This window comes from Rhinopithecus bieti, unplaced genomic scaffold (genome assembly GCF_001698545.2).
Source record: "Rhinopithecus bieti isolate Rb0 unplaced genomic scaffold, ASM169854v2 scaffold_11252, whole genome shotgun sequence".
Taxonomy (NCBI): domain Eukaryota; kingdom Metazoa; phylum Chordata; class Mammalia; order Primates; family Cercopithecidae; genus Rhinopithecus; species Rhinopithecus bieti.
In genome coordinates this window covers 2450243-2466322 of record NW_016806895.1, presented here as the reverse complement: position 1 = coordinate 2466322, position 16080 = coordinate 2450243, and the positions used below count along the sequence as shown (strand labels likewise).

The following is a 16080-nucleotide window of genomic DNA, read 5'->3' as shown; positions in this document are numbered from 1 at the left end:
TTGCAATGTTGCCCAGGCTGGTCTCGAACTCATGAGCTCAAGCGATCCTCTAGACTTGGCCTCCCAAAGTGCTGGGATTACAGGCCTGAGCCACCATGGCTGGCCCATTTTAGCCATTTTTAAGTGTACAATTCAATAAGTATGTTCACACTGCTGTGCAATCATCACCATCGCCCATTTCCAGAACAACTTCATCCTTGCAAACAGAAACTGTTGTTCAACAAGAATTCCCATTCTCTTCTTCTTCTAACCCCTGATAAGCCCTATTATACTTTCTATCTCTATGAATTCCATATTGATTTTTTAATATTTATGTTGAAATAGCACTTTGGGAGGTTGAGGCAGGCGGATCACGAGGTCAGGAGATCGAGACCATCCTGGCTAACATGGTGAAACCCCGTCTCTACTAAACAAAATACAAAAAATTAGCTGGGTATGGTGGCAGGGGCCTGTAGTCCCAACTACTCGAGAGGCTGAGGCAGGAGAACGGCGTGAACCCGGGAGGTGGAGCTTGCAGTGAGCCAAGATCGTGCCACTGCACTCCAGCCTGGGTGACAGAGTGAGACTCAGTCTCAAAAAAAAAAAAAAAAAAGTATGTTGAAATAATGTTTGGAATATATTGGGTTAAATATAGTCATGTGCTACATAACAATGTTTTGGTCAACAACAGACCACACATACTATAGTTCTACAAAATTATAAGATTACAATGGAGCAGAAAAATTCCTATTGCCTAGTGACATCATAGCCATCTAACCATCCTAACGTTGCTACACAATGCATTACTCACAAATGTGTGTAATTATGCTGGAGTTAACGAACCTATAGCACAGCCAATCGTATAAATGTACAGCACATGCAATTATGTATAGTACATACTTGATAATAAATGACTATGTTACTGGTTTATGTATTTACCATATGTTTTATTTTACAGTGTACTCCTTCTACTTATTAAAAAAAATTAACTGTAAAGCAACCTCAGACAGGTCCTTCAGAAGTTATTCCAGAAGGCACTGTTAACACAGATGACAGCTCCATGCCTGTTATTGCCCCTGAAGACTTTCCAGTGGGACAACATGTGGAGGTGGAAGACAGTGATATTGATGATCCTGACTCTGTGTATGTCTAAGCTAACATGAATGTGTGTGTTTGTGTCTTAGTTTTAACAAAAAATTTTAAAAGTTTAAAAAAAAAACAATTTTAAGTTGAAAAGAGCTTATAAAATAAAGAGATAAACATTTTATACAGCTATACAACCTATTTGTGTCTTAAGCTGAGTGTTATTACAAGTCAAAAAGTTAAAACAATTTAAAAGTTTAAAGTAAAAAAGTTACAGCAAACTAAGGTTAATTTATAATTGCAAAAAATTTTTTAAATAAATTGAGTGTAGCCTAAATACACAGTGTTTATAAGATCTAAAATAGTGTACAGTCATGTCCTAGGCCTTCACATTCACCCACCACTCACTCACAGGTTCACCCAGAGCAACTTCCAGTCCTGCAAGCTCCATGCATGATAGATATCCTACATAAGTGTAACACTGCTTATCTTTTCTTGAGACTGAGTCTCGCTCTATTGCCAAGGCTGGTGTACAGTGGCGTGATCTCAGCTCACTGCAAACTCTGCCTCCCAGGTTCAAGCGATTCTCCTGCCTCGGCCTCCCGAGTAGCCGGGGCCACAGGTGTATGCCACCACACAAGGCTATTTTTTTTATTTTTAGTAGAGATGGGGTTTCACCATGTTGCCCAGGCTAGTCTTGAACTCCTGACCTCAGGTGATCTGCCCGCCTCGGCCTCCCAAAGTACTGGGATTATAGGCGTGAGCCATCATGCCTGGCCCACTGTTCATCTTTTATACCACATTTGTACTGTACTTTTATGCTTAGATATGTTTAGATACACAAATACCATTGTGTTACAACTGCCTACAGGACTCAGAACAATAACATGCCGTATAGGTCTGTGGCCTAGGAGTGATAAGCTATTCCATACAGTCTAGGTATGTAATCGGCTATGCCATCTAGGTTTGTGTAAGTGTGCTCTATCGTGTTCATAAAATGACACATTTCACAGAACAGATTCTCACTAAGTGATGCCATTACTATAGTTCACCTTATTTCTTTTTGTATCTTTAATGTGGCTACTAGAAAATTTTAAATTGGGGCTCACATTCTACTTCTAATGGACACTACTGTGCTAGGACACTACTGTGCTAGAATATAATGTGCAAGTAAGGAAACAGAGACGATGCTAGAATGAGTAGATACAGGACAAGTCATGAGGGGGCCATGCATTACCCTACAGGACCCTGGAGAGCAAATAACAGACTTATAAGGAGAGTGACAGGATCAGACCACCATGGTACTAATGTGGGTGCTAGCTTGGAGGAGGGCAAGGCTGTAAGCAGAAAGACCTTTAGAAGACTCATAAAGCTGAAAGGCAAAGAATACTCAAATTATGGCAGAGGAAACCAGAATAAAAAGAGCCACGGTTCCTAAACAGAATGGCTGCATCACAACCACCTGGAAAAACAACAAAGTCATCAACCAACTTTTAGAAATTATAAGATAATTCAGAAAGTCTGATGAGTATAAACTCAATAGCTTTCCAAACCTATTATAAAAATGTGAAAAAAGAAATCTCATTCATAATAGCAATATACCTGTATACTATTTTAAAACTACATTAAAAAACCACATATACACATATACAAGTCTAGGAATAAATTCAACAGGAAATGCGTCAGATCAATACAAAGAGAAACAGAAAACTTTAGTGAAGATCTAGAAGACGAGAAGAGTGGAGATGTATGATAGCAGCTGTCATGTGCCAGGTACTTTACATGTACATATATACTCATGTTAAAGTATTCATTTAATCCTTTCAATAACCCTATGTGGGAGGTACTATAATTATCCTATTTTTGATAAGCAGACAAGATTGTTTTATAGAAATACTCAAAATAATATGTAAATTCAATACAAACTTCATTTAAAAAAACTTTTTAAAGAATGAATTGACTGTGTGCAGATGAGAAAAATGGATGCAGCAACATGGATCAGGATCATGGATTGTGGATCATGGATCATGGATTGTGGAGGCCACAACCCTGAGTGAATTAATACAGGAACAGAAAACCAAATACTACGTGTTCTCACTTATAAGTGCAGCTAAACACCCAGTACACATGGACATAAAGACGGCAACAACAGATACTGGGGACTACTAGAGAGGAGGGGAAGACAGGGAAGGGGGCTGCAGGCTGAAAATCTACCTATGCTTAGTACCTGAGTGAAGGACTCATCCATACCCCAAACCCCAGCAAAACACAATATAACCATGTAACAAACCTGCACATGTACCCCCTGAATTTAAAATAAAAGTTGAAATTATAAAAATAAAAAAAAAAGAATGAATTGACCATTGAGAAAGTGAAAAGACAACCCACAGAATGGGAAAAAATATTTACAAATCATATTATCTTGGAAGAGTGTGTATCTAGAATATATAAAAATCTCTTACAACCAAATAATAAAAGACAAACCAATTTAAAACTGGCTAAGGATCTAAATAGGTATTTCTGTTCTTCAATTCCTTTTTAATATATTTTTTAGAGACAAGATCTAGCTCTGTTGCCCAGGCTGCAGTGCAGTGATGCAATCATAGTTCACAACAGCCTCAAACTCCTGGGTTCAAGTGATCCTTCTGCCTCAGCCTCTTGACTACAGGTGTGCTAACTGAAGAGACATGTCCAGCTAACTGAATAGACATTTCCTAATAGAGGGTATACAAATGGCCAATAAGCACATGAAAAGATGTTCAATATCATGAGCTGTTAGGAAAATGCAAATCCAAACCACAATCAGATACCACTTTACACCCAGTAGGATGATTCTATTCAAAAAAAACAAATAAGGCCAGGTATGGTGGTGCACACCTGTAATTCCAGCACTTTGAGAGACCAAGGTGGGAGGATCACTTGAGGCCAGGAGTTTGAGACCAGCCTGGGCAACAGAGCGAGACCCTGCCTTTACAAAAACAAACAAACAAACAAAAATTAATTCGCCAGGAGTGGTAGTCTGCCTATAGATTTAGGCCACTTGGGAGGCTGAGGCAAGAGGATTGCTTGAGCTCAGAAGTTTGAGGCTGTAGGAAGCTTTGATCACTCCATTGTACTCCAGCCTGGTCAACAGAGTAAGACCCTATCTCTCAAAAAAAAAAAAAAAAAAAAAAAAAAGACAAGTGCTGGCAATAATGTGGAGAAATTAGAAATCTCATGCATTGTTGGTGGGAATGTCAAATAGTACAGCTGCTCTGGAACACAGTCTGGCAGTTATATGACCTAGCAATTCCACTGGCAGGTATATATCCAAGGGAAATGAAAACACACGCCCGTACTAAAGTCCATAGCTATTCATAACAGCCCAAAAGTGGAAACACCCCAAATGTCAATTAGTTGATGAACAGATAAATAAAACATAGCATATCTGTATGTTATGAGTTGAATTATATTCCCCAAAAAGATATGTTGAAGGTCTAACCTCCAATACCTGTGAATGTGACCTTATTTGGAAATAGAGTCTTCGCAGAAGTAAATAAGTTAACATGAAGTCATACTGAAGTAGTGTGGGCCTTTAATCAAATATGACTGGTGTCCTTACAGGAGGAGGAGAAGAAACAGGTTTACATTGAGCAAATCCAATAATGCAGACAGACACACAGGGAAGGTGACCATTTGAAGACAGAGGCAGAGACTGGAGTTATGCAACTGCAAACCAAGAAATGTCAAGGATTGCCAACAACCACCAGAAACTAGGAAGAGGCAAGGTAGGATTCTCCCCTAGAGCCTTCAGGAAGAGCATGACCCTTGCTGACACCTTAATTTTGGACTTCTAGCTTCCTTAACCGCAAGAGAATAAACCTCTGTTGTTTTAAGCCACCAGTTTGTGTTACTTTGACCACAGCCCTACAAAACAAATATACTATAGGATGAAATTTCATTCAGTAATAAAAAGGAATGAATACTGAAACATGCTATAGCATGGAAAAATCTTGAGTACTTTATCCTAAGTTAAAGCAGCCAGTCACAAAAGACTACACATTGTATGATTCCATTTACACAAAACACCCAGATCTAGAAAGAAAGAAATATTAGTAGTTGCTTAGGGCTGGGGTCTTAGGGGAGTCAGGGATAGGGTGTGACTGCTAATGGGTATGGGTTTATTTTGGGGGTGATAAAAATGTTGTAAAATTAGACTATGGTGATGTTTGCACAACTCTATGAATATACTAAAATCCTCAAATTGTACACTTTGAATAACGAATTATATGGTGTGTGAATTACATCTCAATAAAGCCATTAAAAAATGATTTGGGGCCAGGTGTGGTGATTCACGCCTGTAATCCCAGTATTTTGGAAGGCCAAGGTGGGCGTGTCACTTGAACCCAGGAGTTCAGGACCAGCCTGGGCAACATGGTGAAACCTCATCTCTTTAAGTAATACAAAAATTAGCCAGGTGTGGTGGTGCACAACTGTAGTCCCAGCTACTTGGGGGGCCGAGGCAGGAGGATCACTTGAGCCCAGGAGGTCAAGGCTGCCATTGCACTCCAGCTGGGTGACGAAGTGATATCTCATCTCTCTCTCTCTCTTTTTTTTTTTTTTTGAGATGGAGTCTCACTCTGTTGCCCAGGCTGGAAGGCAGTGGCACAATTTCAGCTAACTGCAACCTCCACCTCCTGGGTTCAAGTGATTTTCCTGCCTCAGCCTCCTGAGTAGCTGGGATTACAGGCGCACGCCACCGTGCCCGGCTAATTTTTGTATTTTTAGTAGAGATGGGGTTTCACCATGTTGGTCAGACTGGTCTCGAACTTCTGACCTGGTGATCCACCTGCGTCAGCCACCCAAAGTGCTGGGATTACGGGCGTGAGCCACCGTGCCCAGTTCCCCAACTCTTAAAAAAAAATTGACAAGTTGACTCTAAAACTAATCTGGAAAAGAAACTAATAATAACCAAAAATATTGTTTTTTAAATGAGAGGACACGAGCTGATATATGACTTCCAATAAAATAATAATCATGATGGACTATTTACCCTATTAGATGTCAACATATAACATACAGTTTAATATAGGACGTTGTGGTATTGGTCCAGCAAATAGAAAAGTATACCATAGAACAGAAGACAGTCTAGAAACAGACCCTGTATGATAAACGAGTACTTGTGGCCAGGTGAGGTGGCTCATGTCTGTAATACCAGAACTTTGGGAGGCTGAGGTGGGAGAATCTCCTGAGGCCAGGAGTTTGAGACCAGCCTGAGCAATATAGCAAGACCTCATCTCTATCTCTAAAATAAAATTAAAAGAAAAAAAAAGAAATTAGTACATAGTGTGGCATTTCAGATCAATGGCTCAAGAATGGACTGACTATTCGAGGTGACAGTGTTTGGAAAACAACAATTATACACACACAATTCCAGAGGAATTAAAGAAAAAAAAACTATTCCCACAAGAAGAACTTATAGGAGAAAACAGAGCTTTAGGAGAAAACCCTCCTCTCTCTAAAAGTAGAGGAGGATTTTTCAACTTCAGCACAATTGACATTTTTGGCTGGTGAAATTCTTTGTTATGGGAAGCTTTCCCATGCGCTGTAGGATGTTTACCATGCGCTGCAGGATGTTTAGCAGCACCCCTCACTTTTACTTACTAGATAGCCAATAGCAGCACCATCCTAGTGGAACAAACAAAAAACATCTACAGACATTGCCAAATAACCCTGAGAGCAAAAATCTTTGCCATTTAAGAACCACTCAGATTGGGAATGATAGCCACAAAATACAAACACACACAGAACAGACTGATAAATTAAAACCTAAAATTTTAAACTTTGTTTCAACAAAGATGCCATATAGTTAAAAGACAAGCAACAACTTAAAAAAGCAATAAGCAGGGAGTAAATATTATAAACATATAAAAATAACAAAAGAGCAAAATCCAGAACATATAAAACACTACTATAAATCAGTAAGGAAAAGACGATCCAACAGAAAGAGATGTTTCTCAAAAGAGGAAATACAAATGGCCAACAATCATGAAGATGTTCAATCTCAACAGTAATCAGGGGAATGCAAATTAAAACAGTAATGAGGAATCACTTTCCCATCCATCAGATTGGCAAAAATAAAAAAGATTGATACCATTAAATGTTCGAAAGAGCATGGGGGGCTGGGCACGGTGTCTCACACCTGTAATCCCAACACTTTGGGAGGCCGAGGCGGGTGGATCACTTGAGGTCAGGAGTTCGAGATCAGCCTGGTCAACATGGTGAAACCCCATCTCTACTAAAAATACAAAAATTAACCGGGCGTGGGAGCAGGTGCCTGTAATCTCAGCTACTCAGGAGGCTGAGGCAGGAGAATCGCTTGAACCTGGGAGGCAGAGGCTGCAGTGAGCCAAGATCATGCCACTGCACTCAAACCTAGGCAACAGAGCAAGACTCTGTACCAAAAAAGAGAGAGAGCATGGAGGAAATTATTATACACAGTGGGTAGCAGTTTGGCATTCCTAAATCCCCATACTCTCCCACTCAGCAATTCCACCTGCGGGTACCCATCCTTGAGAAATACTCACATGGGCACACAGAGGTGTGTGGGAAGGATGTTCTCTGCCACACTGTGTCTGACAATGAAAAACTGGAAACAATCTATGGAATCTTACATAACTATGGAATTTACAGAGCAAGTAGAAAGAAGAGGTAGATCTCTACATACTGACAAAGAAAAAATTCCAAGACCTGTTTTTAAACATAAAACGTCAAGTTGTGTAATGCATAAAACATACATATTTGTAAAAGTTTAAGGCGAAATCTTACAAACATATATCATAACGTGCACACACTTGTCAAATAAATGCAAAGAAAAATACACACAAACTGACAACAGTTCTTATTTTGTGAGAAAGGGACTGGTAAGAAAGAGAGGAGACGGAAAAAAAAAATCAAAGAGGATCTGTATTCCACACTCCCCACGCTCACCACCAAGGAGAACATAAAGCTAAGAAAGATTTGTCTTGTTTAAAATTGTTACATAATTTTGTTACAAGACTTTATGCACGGACTATAACTAGAATATTTTAAAAGTACATTTTTAAAACAAGCTCAACTTTACCAAATGTAATCCATCTTCCTCCCTGCGCCGCGACCCGCACTTCCTAATTCCTATGACTAACAAAACCTTTCAATTCCTTCTATCCTTGTAACAGAACTAAAAAAATAAAGTATAATTTCAATTTTGTGTTTTTGAGGAGAGGGTATATAAAGGAGTTTGAATGTTGGAATCATATCAAAAGCCTATCAAAAGCTTATCGAGGGATGGGTTTGTTTGTATTTTAAGGAGCAGGTATCAATTTTATCATAAATAATGATTAAGGTTCTTAGTTTTGATCCATCCCAGGGATATGAAAAACGAAAGCGGTGGCTCCCGGCAAGGCCCAGAGCAGGGTGTGGTCTGGGAGGACAGGGATGGCAGCGCGGGTGGCGGCTCACACGCATCCAGGGGAGAAAACAGCAGCAGTGGCCGCGTCGAACTCGCAGCGCCCGAGGAGCTACCAGGTGCCGCGGGCGGGGCCTCCTTTTTAGCTGACTGGGACACGCAGCCTCGAAGGTCTGGTAGGGGCTCCCAGAGAGAGAGGGTAGGGGGTCGGAAGGAGAGGCCCGAGGAGAGCGTGGGAGGACGTGGGCAGGGGTGAGGCCCTCCTTGCGCACTTGGGTGCTGAACCGCCCCGCCGTGGGCGACGGGGCCACGCTGAGGGGCGGGGAGAGGGGCAGGGCCAACTCGCTCCGGGACAGCGGGGTCCCCGCAATGTCACCCCCGTACACGGTAATATCCCCCGCCCCACGACCCCTCTTGGTCTGCACTGGAAGCCCCTCTGCCCCGCGCACAATCCCGGTGCAAGGCCTCGCCGGCCTCTGAGCCTAACTTACCTGCTGCCTCAGACTGGGCCGCACACCTGCAGCGGGCTCACGGTAAAGTGCTGGAACCTGTGCGGCCGCCAGCGCGCACCCACCCGGATTCACTAGGGCCGTAACCACTTCCGTTCCTGCGGCAGGCCTGGAGGACGTAATCCCAGCTGGGGTGTGGGAACGGGCAACGCCATCTTGTACGGAAGCTCCTGGGGCAGGTGATGCCTACCCAGTCTCTCTCCTCTGTTGAACAAAGAATCTGTTAAAATTGGAAGGGCTTAACGTCTTCTTCAGAAAAGTGACGCATTTGTTTCTGGGATGGTATGTTTGTGTTTTGGTTTTGGCTTTGTGTTTTGTGTTTTGGTTTTGGTTTTGGCTGAACTCTCACAAATGAAATATGGGACATCGAATTTTCTTTCGTATCCTGCCTGCTGTTTTTCTGTTAAACAATAGCAGTAAATAGAAGGAAAGACACTGTATTTAAATAATGTAGTCTTCATTAGCAGTGCACATTATCCTATAGCCACTATAATAATTTTATGCACCCTTTTTTTTTTTTTTTTTGGTGGCGACTGTCTCCCTAGGCTGGTCTCGAACTCCTGGGCTCAAGCGATCCTCACAGCTCGGCCTCCCAAAGTGCTGGGATTACAGGCGTGAATGCCCAACCTATGCCATCTTTTATAGCGATAATCACAATATCTTCTGTTTATATATTAAATCGTTCATCCAATTAGTCTTTATTAGCAATTATATGTGAGGCAGTTAATGTGTGCTACATGCATGTTTTTCCTTTCTCATGGAATGTGTAAAACAGAAGGAGAAATGAGATGTGCATAAATAACCAATATAAGGTGTAATAATAGCTACCATTTGTTGACTTTGTGCTCACCTGTTGCTAGGAGCTTTGCAAAGCATTTTACTTATTTTTTCTCTTTTAATCCCCATAACAACCCTATGAGGCAGTACTATTATTAGTGCCATTTTACATAAAATGGAAAAAGGTTAAATAACTTCTTCAAGGTAATTCAGCAAGTAAGCACCGGAGTTAGGAATCAAACCTCATACGTCTGATTGCAAAGCATGTGGCCCCATCCTTTATACTACATTGTCTTCAATACAGGGGCAAATGTTTTAAATTCCACTGAAGGAGTATCCATGGGGAAAATTTCCAGCTATTATAGGTGATTAACTCCCTGAATTTTTATCTCTCCGTCTTGAAACCCTTAAAAAACAAAGGATAAAGAGGAAATGCAAATTAAAACCACAATGATATATAGCTAAATGAAAAAGACAGAAAAGACCAAGTATTGGCAAGATTGTGGAGCAACCACAGCTCTTATATGCTCCTGAAGGGAGCATAAATTGATGCAATCACTTTGTTTAACTGTTTGGCAGTATCAACTGAAGTTGAATACATGAAAAAGCCTTTGTTCCAACAATTTCGCCCCTAGGTGGGGCACAGTGGCTCAACGTGTAATCCCGGCACTTTAGGGATTTTCACTGTGTTGCCCAGGCTGGTCTTGAACTCCTGGCCTCAAGCGATCCTCCCACCTCGGCCTCCCAAAGTGCTGGGCATCATGGTGCGCACCTGTAGTCCCAGCTACTCCAGAGGTGTAGGCAGAAGGACCTTTTGATCCCTGGAGTTTGAGACAGCAGTGAGTTGTGATTGCACCACTGCAGTCCAGCATAGGTGACAGAGCTAGACCCTGTCTCAGAATCAAAAACAAAAAAAAAAAAATTTTACTCCTAGTTATAAATATGAAACTGAAATGTCTGCATATATTCACCAAAAGGACATGTACATAAAAAAACCTCATACCCATACCTTCAACAGCCCCAAACTGGAAACTACCCAAATATCCCTGCTGTTAGAAGTCACTGTATATAGTGATTCATTTTAGGATAGTAATAACTGGAAGGGAACATGAGGAGACTCACGAAGTGCTGATAATGTTCTATTTCTTAATCTGAGTCCAGCTTTACAGGTGTGTTCAGGTTATATTTGTGAACACTTTTCTGGTTTCATATATACTTCGATAAAATAGTTTTTTTTTAAATGATAGTAAAGGAGTGAAAAGTTTGTTAACCCAAAGAAGAAAGAACAGGAAAGGACATAATACCGAACTAAAAAAAAAGATACAATTTTAAAAGAAATTAGATTAGAATGGCAGATACAGTGTATGCTTGTATCAAAATATCTCATGTGCCCCATAAATGTATACATCTACTGTGTGCCCACAAAAATTAAAAAATAAAAACAAAAAGAATAGCAGAGTGTTGGCATTTGGAGGATTTCATAAAGAACTGTCTGGGTTCACAAGCAATCACTCTACATTAAGGCCCAGTCAACAAGACTCATCTGTGCATACAGAACTTCTAATCAGCTTTTAAAATACAGTTTCTCACTTTTAAATATGAGAAGACATCCAAGAATCACCAGTCATTATGGGAATGTCTCTGACATAATTAATTAACCTTTTCTAAGGACCATGTGTAGAACTATGTATTGAACCCTCCGTTCTTGAGGAAGACAAAGAACTACGTACCCAACGATTTGAGAACACAAATTGTTCTCAAATATACTTTTCACATATACAGGGAAGATTTAAGAAAATTAATTTTGATTTAGGCCATTGATTATCTAACAGGTTGCTATTTTAAAATCAAATAAAATTTAAAAAAATTTTAGGCTATTGAGCAACTTTTTACAAATTGTAAAAAATTGCTATCATATAGCTCACATTCTCTAGCTACATTGCAATTAAGTTAGAAATCAATAATGAGGCTGGGTGCAGTGTCTCATGCCTGTAATCCCAGCACTTCAGGAGGCTGAGGCAGGTGGATCGCCTGAGGTAAGGAGTTCAAGACCAGCCTGGCCAACATGGTGAAACCCTGTTTCTACAAAAAATACAAAAATTAGCCAGGCACAGTGGCCAGTGCCTGTAATCCCAGCTACTTGGGAGGCTGAGGCGGGAGAACTGCTTGAACTTAGGAGGCGGAGGTTGCAGTAAGCCGAGATCATGTCACTGCATTCCAGCATGGGTAACAGAGCGAGACTCTGTCAAAGAAGAGAAAGAGAGAGAGAGAGGGAGGGAGAAGGAGACGGAGACAGAGAAGGGGAGGGGAGGGGAGGAAAAGAAAAGAAAAACAAGAAAAGAAAAGATTATTTTTTAAACTCCACGTACTTGGGTAATCCCAGCACTTTGGGAGGCTTAGGCATGTGGATCACTTGAGCCCAGAAGTTTGAGACCACCCTGGGCGACATGGTAAAACTCCATCACTACCCAAAATACAAAAATTAGCTGGGCATGGTGGCACACACCTGTGGTCCCAGCTACTCAGGAGGTAGATGTGGGAGGATTGCTTGAGCCTCGAGGGTGGAGGTTAAAGAATGGCTAAAATGCAAAACACTGCCAACACCAAATTCTGCCAAGGATGTGGAGCAACAGGAACTCTCATTCATCGCTGTTGGGAATACAAAATGGTATAGCCACTTCTGAAGACAGTTTGGTAGTTTCCTATAAAGGTAAAGATAGTCTCAGCATGCAATCCAGCAGTCACACCTTTGGGTATTTACCAAAATGAGTTGAAAACTTAGGACCACACATAAACTTGCACATGCATGTTGACAGCAGGTTTATTTATAAGCTGGAAACAACCAAGATGTCTTTCAGTAGGTAAAAGAATAACCAAACTGGTACATCCTTACAATGGAATATTATTCAGAACTAAAAAGAAGTAAGTTATCAAGCCACAAAAAAAATAATATGGAGAAACCTTAAATGTATATTGCTAAGTGAAAGAGGTCAGTCTGAAATGGCTACATACTGTATGATTCCTACAATATGATATTCTGGAAAAGGCAAAGCTGTAGAGGTAGTAAAAAGATCAATGGTTGCCAGGGATTCCAGGGGAGGAGGAAAGGCAGAATATAGCTGGAGCAAGGGGATTTTTAGGCCAGTGAAACTATTCTGTATGATACAGTAATGGTGGATACATGACATTATGCATTTGTCAAAACCTATAGAACTGTGCAACATGATGAGTGAACTCTAATGTAAACTATAAACTTTGGCTAATAATGTATCATTTTGTAGCAAATATATAATACCCATGCAATATGTCAATAATAAATGAAACTGCATGTGGTGAAGAGAGGTATATGGGAGCTCTCTGCACATTCTGTTCAATTTTTTTTTTTTTTTTTTTTTTTTTTTGAGACGGAGTCTCGCTCTGTCGCCCCCCAGGCTGGAGTGCAGTGGCAGATCTGGGCTCACTGCAAGCTCCGGCTCGCGAGTTCACGTCATTCTCCTGCCTCAGCCTCCCAAGTAGCTGGGACTACAGGCGCCCGCCACTACGCCTGGCTAGTTTTTTGTGTTTTTAGTAGAGACGGGGTTTCACCACGTTAGTCAGGATGGTCTTGATCTTCTGATTCGTGATCCACCCGCCTCGGCCTCCCAAAGTGCTGAGATTACAGGCGTGAGCCACTGCACCCAGCCTCAAATTTTCTGTAAACCTAAAACTGCTCTAGAAATAAAGTCAATTAATTTTTTTTTGAAAAAAAGTTATTGTGTGAACTATCTAAAATGTTTTATTCATTTGTTTATCCATTCCAAGGACAACTTAATGTCAAGCACTGGGCTAGGGATTCATGGGACATCATATGCAGAAAATTCATAAGGAACTGTGGCCAGAAGTGCTAGTTGCCCACCTATTATCCATTCTCCCTTTCCACTTAGTTGGAGGCATTAAACAATTGCATTTACAAAATACAATTTTCTGTCTTCATTAGGAGTAGGTGTGGCCATGTGACTTAAGTTCTGGCTAGTTATAAGCAAAAGTTTTGTATGGAATTTTGGTAATGTTTCTAAAAGGGGACAGGCTGGGCGGGGTGGGGTTTGTGAATGTTAAATAGCTTAAATTGTGAATGTTATATAACTTCATCTTCTATCTTCCACAGGTAAGGTTCAGCAAAGTCTATGTCATTCTGTAATCCTTTTGATCCAGCGGATTCTTTGGAGGAATTTAAATACATATTGGATTTTGCAACCACGTTTGCAAGAGGAAAATGCAAAGGTGAATTCTGGGCCTGCTGCCGGGGGAGGGTAGAGGATGGACAGCTGACATCTAGTCACAGAGGAAAGAACAAAGAAAGAGATCTCCAGTTAAAGCCGATAGATTGAACCACACACAACCCACCTCCTTCTAAAATCCCTCTAGAACAATGGTTTAAAAAAACACTTTAACATAAAACTTCAAAATCAAAAAGATAAGGAAAATGATGAAAATCACTCAGATAAGAAGAGAGGATATTTATGCCGAGGCTGCCGTCACTGGGAGTCCGCCAACATACCACCATACTTTGGTGAGACTTGAAGGCAGGCAGGGAGTGGAAACACTTTATGCTGTAGTGAAAAAAGGGGAAGGCTTCGGTATGCTCTGACTGGAGGTCACTGTCATGGGGAAACTGCAGGTGGGCTAACTAGAAGCTGGGCTTCTTGTGTAATGGTTTGGCTTTCTCTAGTTGGTCCTGTGTTGAAAATAGGGGCAAAATATAGGGCAGCTGACTCATTGACCAAGCCCTGCCCAGGCTGGCCGATTGCAGAGGTTGTGGGTCAGAGTTCTGTTGTCATATATGGTCTGGCTACTGTCTGTTTATATAATCCGTCTGTCAGAGAACAGTAGAGGAGATCAAATTATTACCATTTTGGAAGCTGGAAAGCAGGAGGATAGTGCGAACTGAATTAGCAGACTTGCCCTCTATCAAAGGGGATGGCCAAAAGCAAGCCAGATTTGCCCCAGAAAACCACCAAAGGTTCAAGAATTGGCAGCACCAGGTACCCCCAGAAGCAGGGATAAAGTGGGGGCTTAAATTGGACAGTTGGTTCAAAGTCTATTTCAGAAGCATTAGAACACTGGATTCCTTCCCCAGCTCCCAAATGACTGCCTGGTGCAAGACTCAGGATTGATTCCCTGGAGACGGTAAAGTAGAGGGTTCTTTGTCTAGTTAAGGATGGGGTGCCATAACAAACATGCCAATTCAGTGAAAATACCTACTTTCAAGACTCTTACTTGACTCCCCTAAATCAGCAGCCAATGTTAGAAGCCAAGTGTTAAAGTTTTTCGGATAATTTTGCTATGAGCCTATGGGGAAATTTCATTACCATCTCATAGCAAGGCCTATATAGTATAAGAGCAGGCCTACAGTAGCATATGGGGGAAAGTCTGAAAGACTTTGAAATGGACCAAAAGATTATTGAGAAATGGAAAACTGCACTGTTTTAAGTATCCCCTTCTAGCTTATCAGATTCTGTGGGGTTTATACCTTTCATTGTCTTTGAGGTATTTAACAATTCTGAAGAGACAGACTCTAACTTGTAGAAAACTAAGAGTAACATAAATAATTATTGTCTTTAGATATACAAATAAATTCTGCTCTGAGAAGTTTCTGTTGACTTCCCTTTCTCACTGTTCTATTCAGAACATTGATTTCAGGTGGGGTGTAGAGGCTCATGCCTATAATCCCTGCACTTTGGGAGGCCAAAGCAGGAGGATTGCTTGAGCCCAGACTGAGCAACATAGCAAGACCCCATCTCTACAAAAAAAACTTTAATTAACGGGGCATGGTGATGTGCACCTGTAGTCCCAGCTGCTAGGGAGGCTGAGGTGGGAGGATTGCTTGAGCCTAGGAGTTTGAGGTTACAGTGATGTATGATGGCACCACTGCACTGCAGCCAGGGCAACAGAGCAAGACCCTGTCAGAGGTGGGGTGGGGGAAAAAAGAGAGAAAGAAAGAGAGAAGGAAAGAAAGAGAGAGGCCAGGTGTGGTGGCACACACCTGTAATCCCAGCACTTTGGGAAGCTGAGGCTGTGGATCACCTGAGGTCAGGAGTTCAAGACCAACCTGGTCAACATGGTGAAACCCCATCTCTACTAAAAATAAAAAAATTAGCCAGACCTAATGGCTCACGCCTGTAATCCCATACACCTGGGAGGCTGAGGCAGGATAATTGCTTGAACTTGGGAGGTGGAGGTTGCAGTGAGCCGAGGTTGCACAGCTGCACTCCAGCCTGGGTGACAGAGCAAGACTCTGCCTCAAAAAAAAAAAAAAAAAAAAAAAAA

At 41.3% G+C, this 16080-nt stretch overlaps 1 protein-coding gene across 5 annotated transcripts in view; it reads right to left on the bottom strand.

Annotated features, from left to right (window-relative positions):
• Positions 1 to 9094, bottom strand: part of EXD2 (exonuclease 3'-5' domain containing 2) — a 51484-nt gene extending 42390 nt beyond the window's left edge. The window contains exon 1 of one of the 5 annotated variants that reach the window (XM_017878626.1): positions 8980 to 9094. The gene's annotated coding sequence lies outside the window, so the exon portion shown is untranslated. Of the gene's footprint in view, positions 1 to 8164; positions 8956 to 8979 lie in introns of those variants that run through there. The other 4 variants (XM_017878631.1, XM_017878628.1, XM_017878627.1 and 1 more) reach the window with 4 other exon arrangements.
• Positions 9095 to 16080: the final 6986 nt, after the last annotated feature.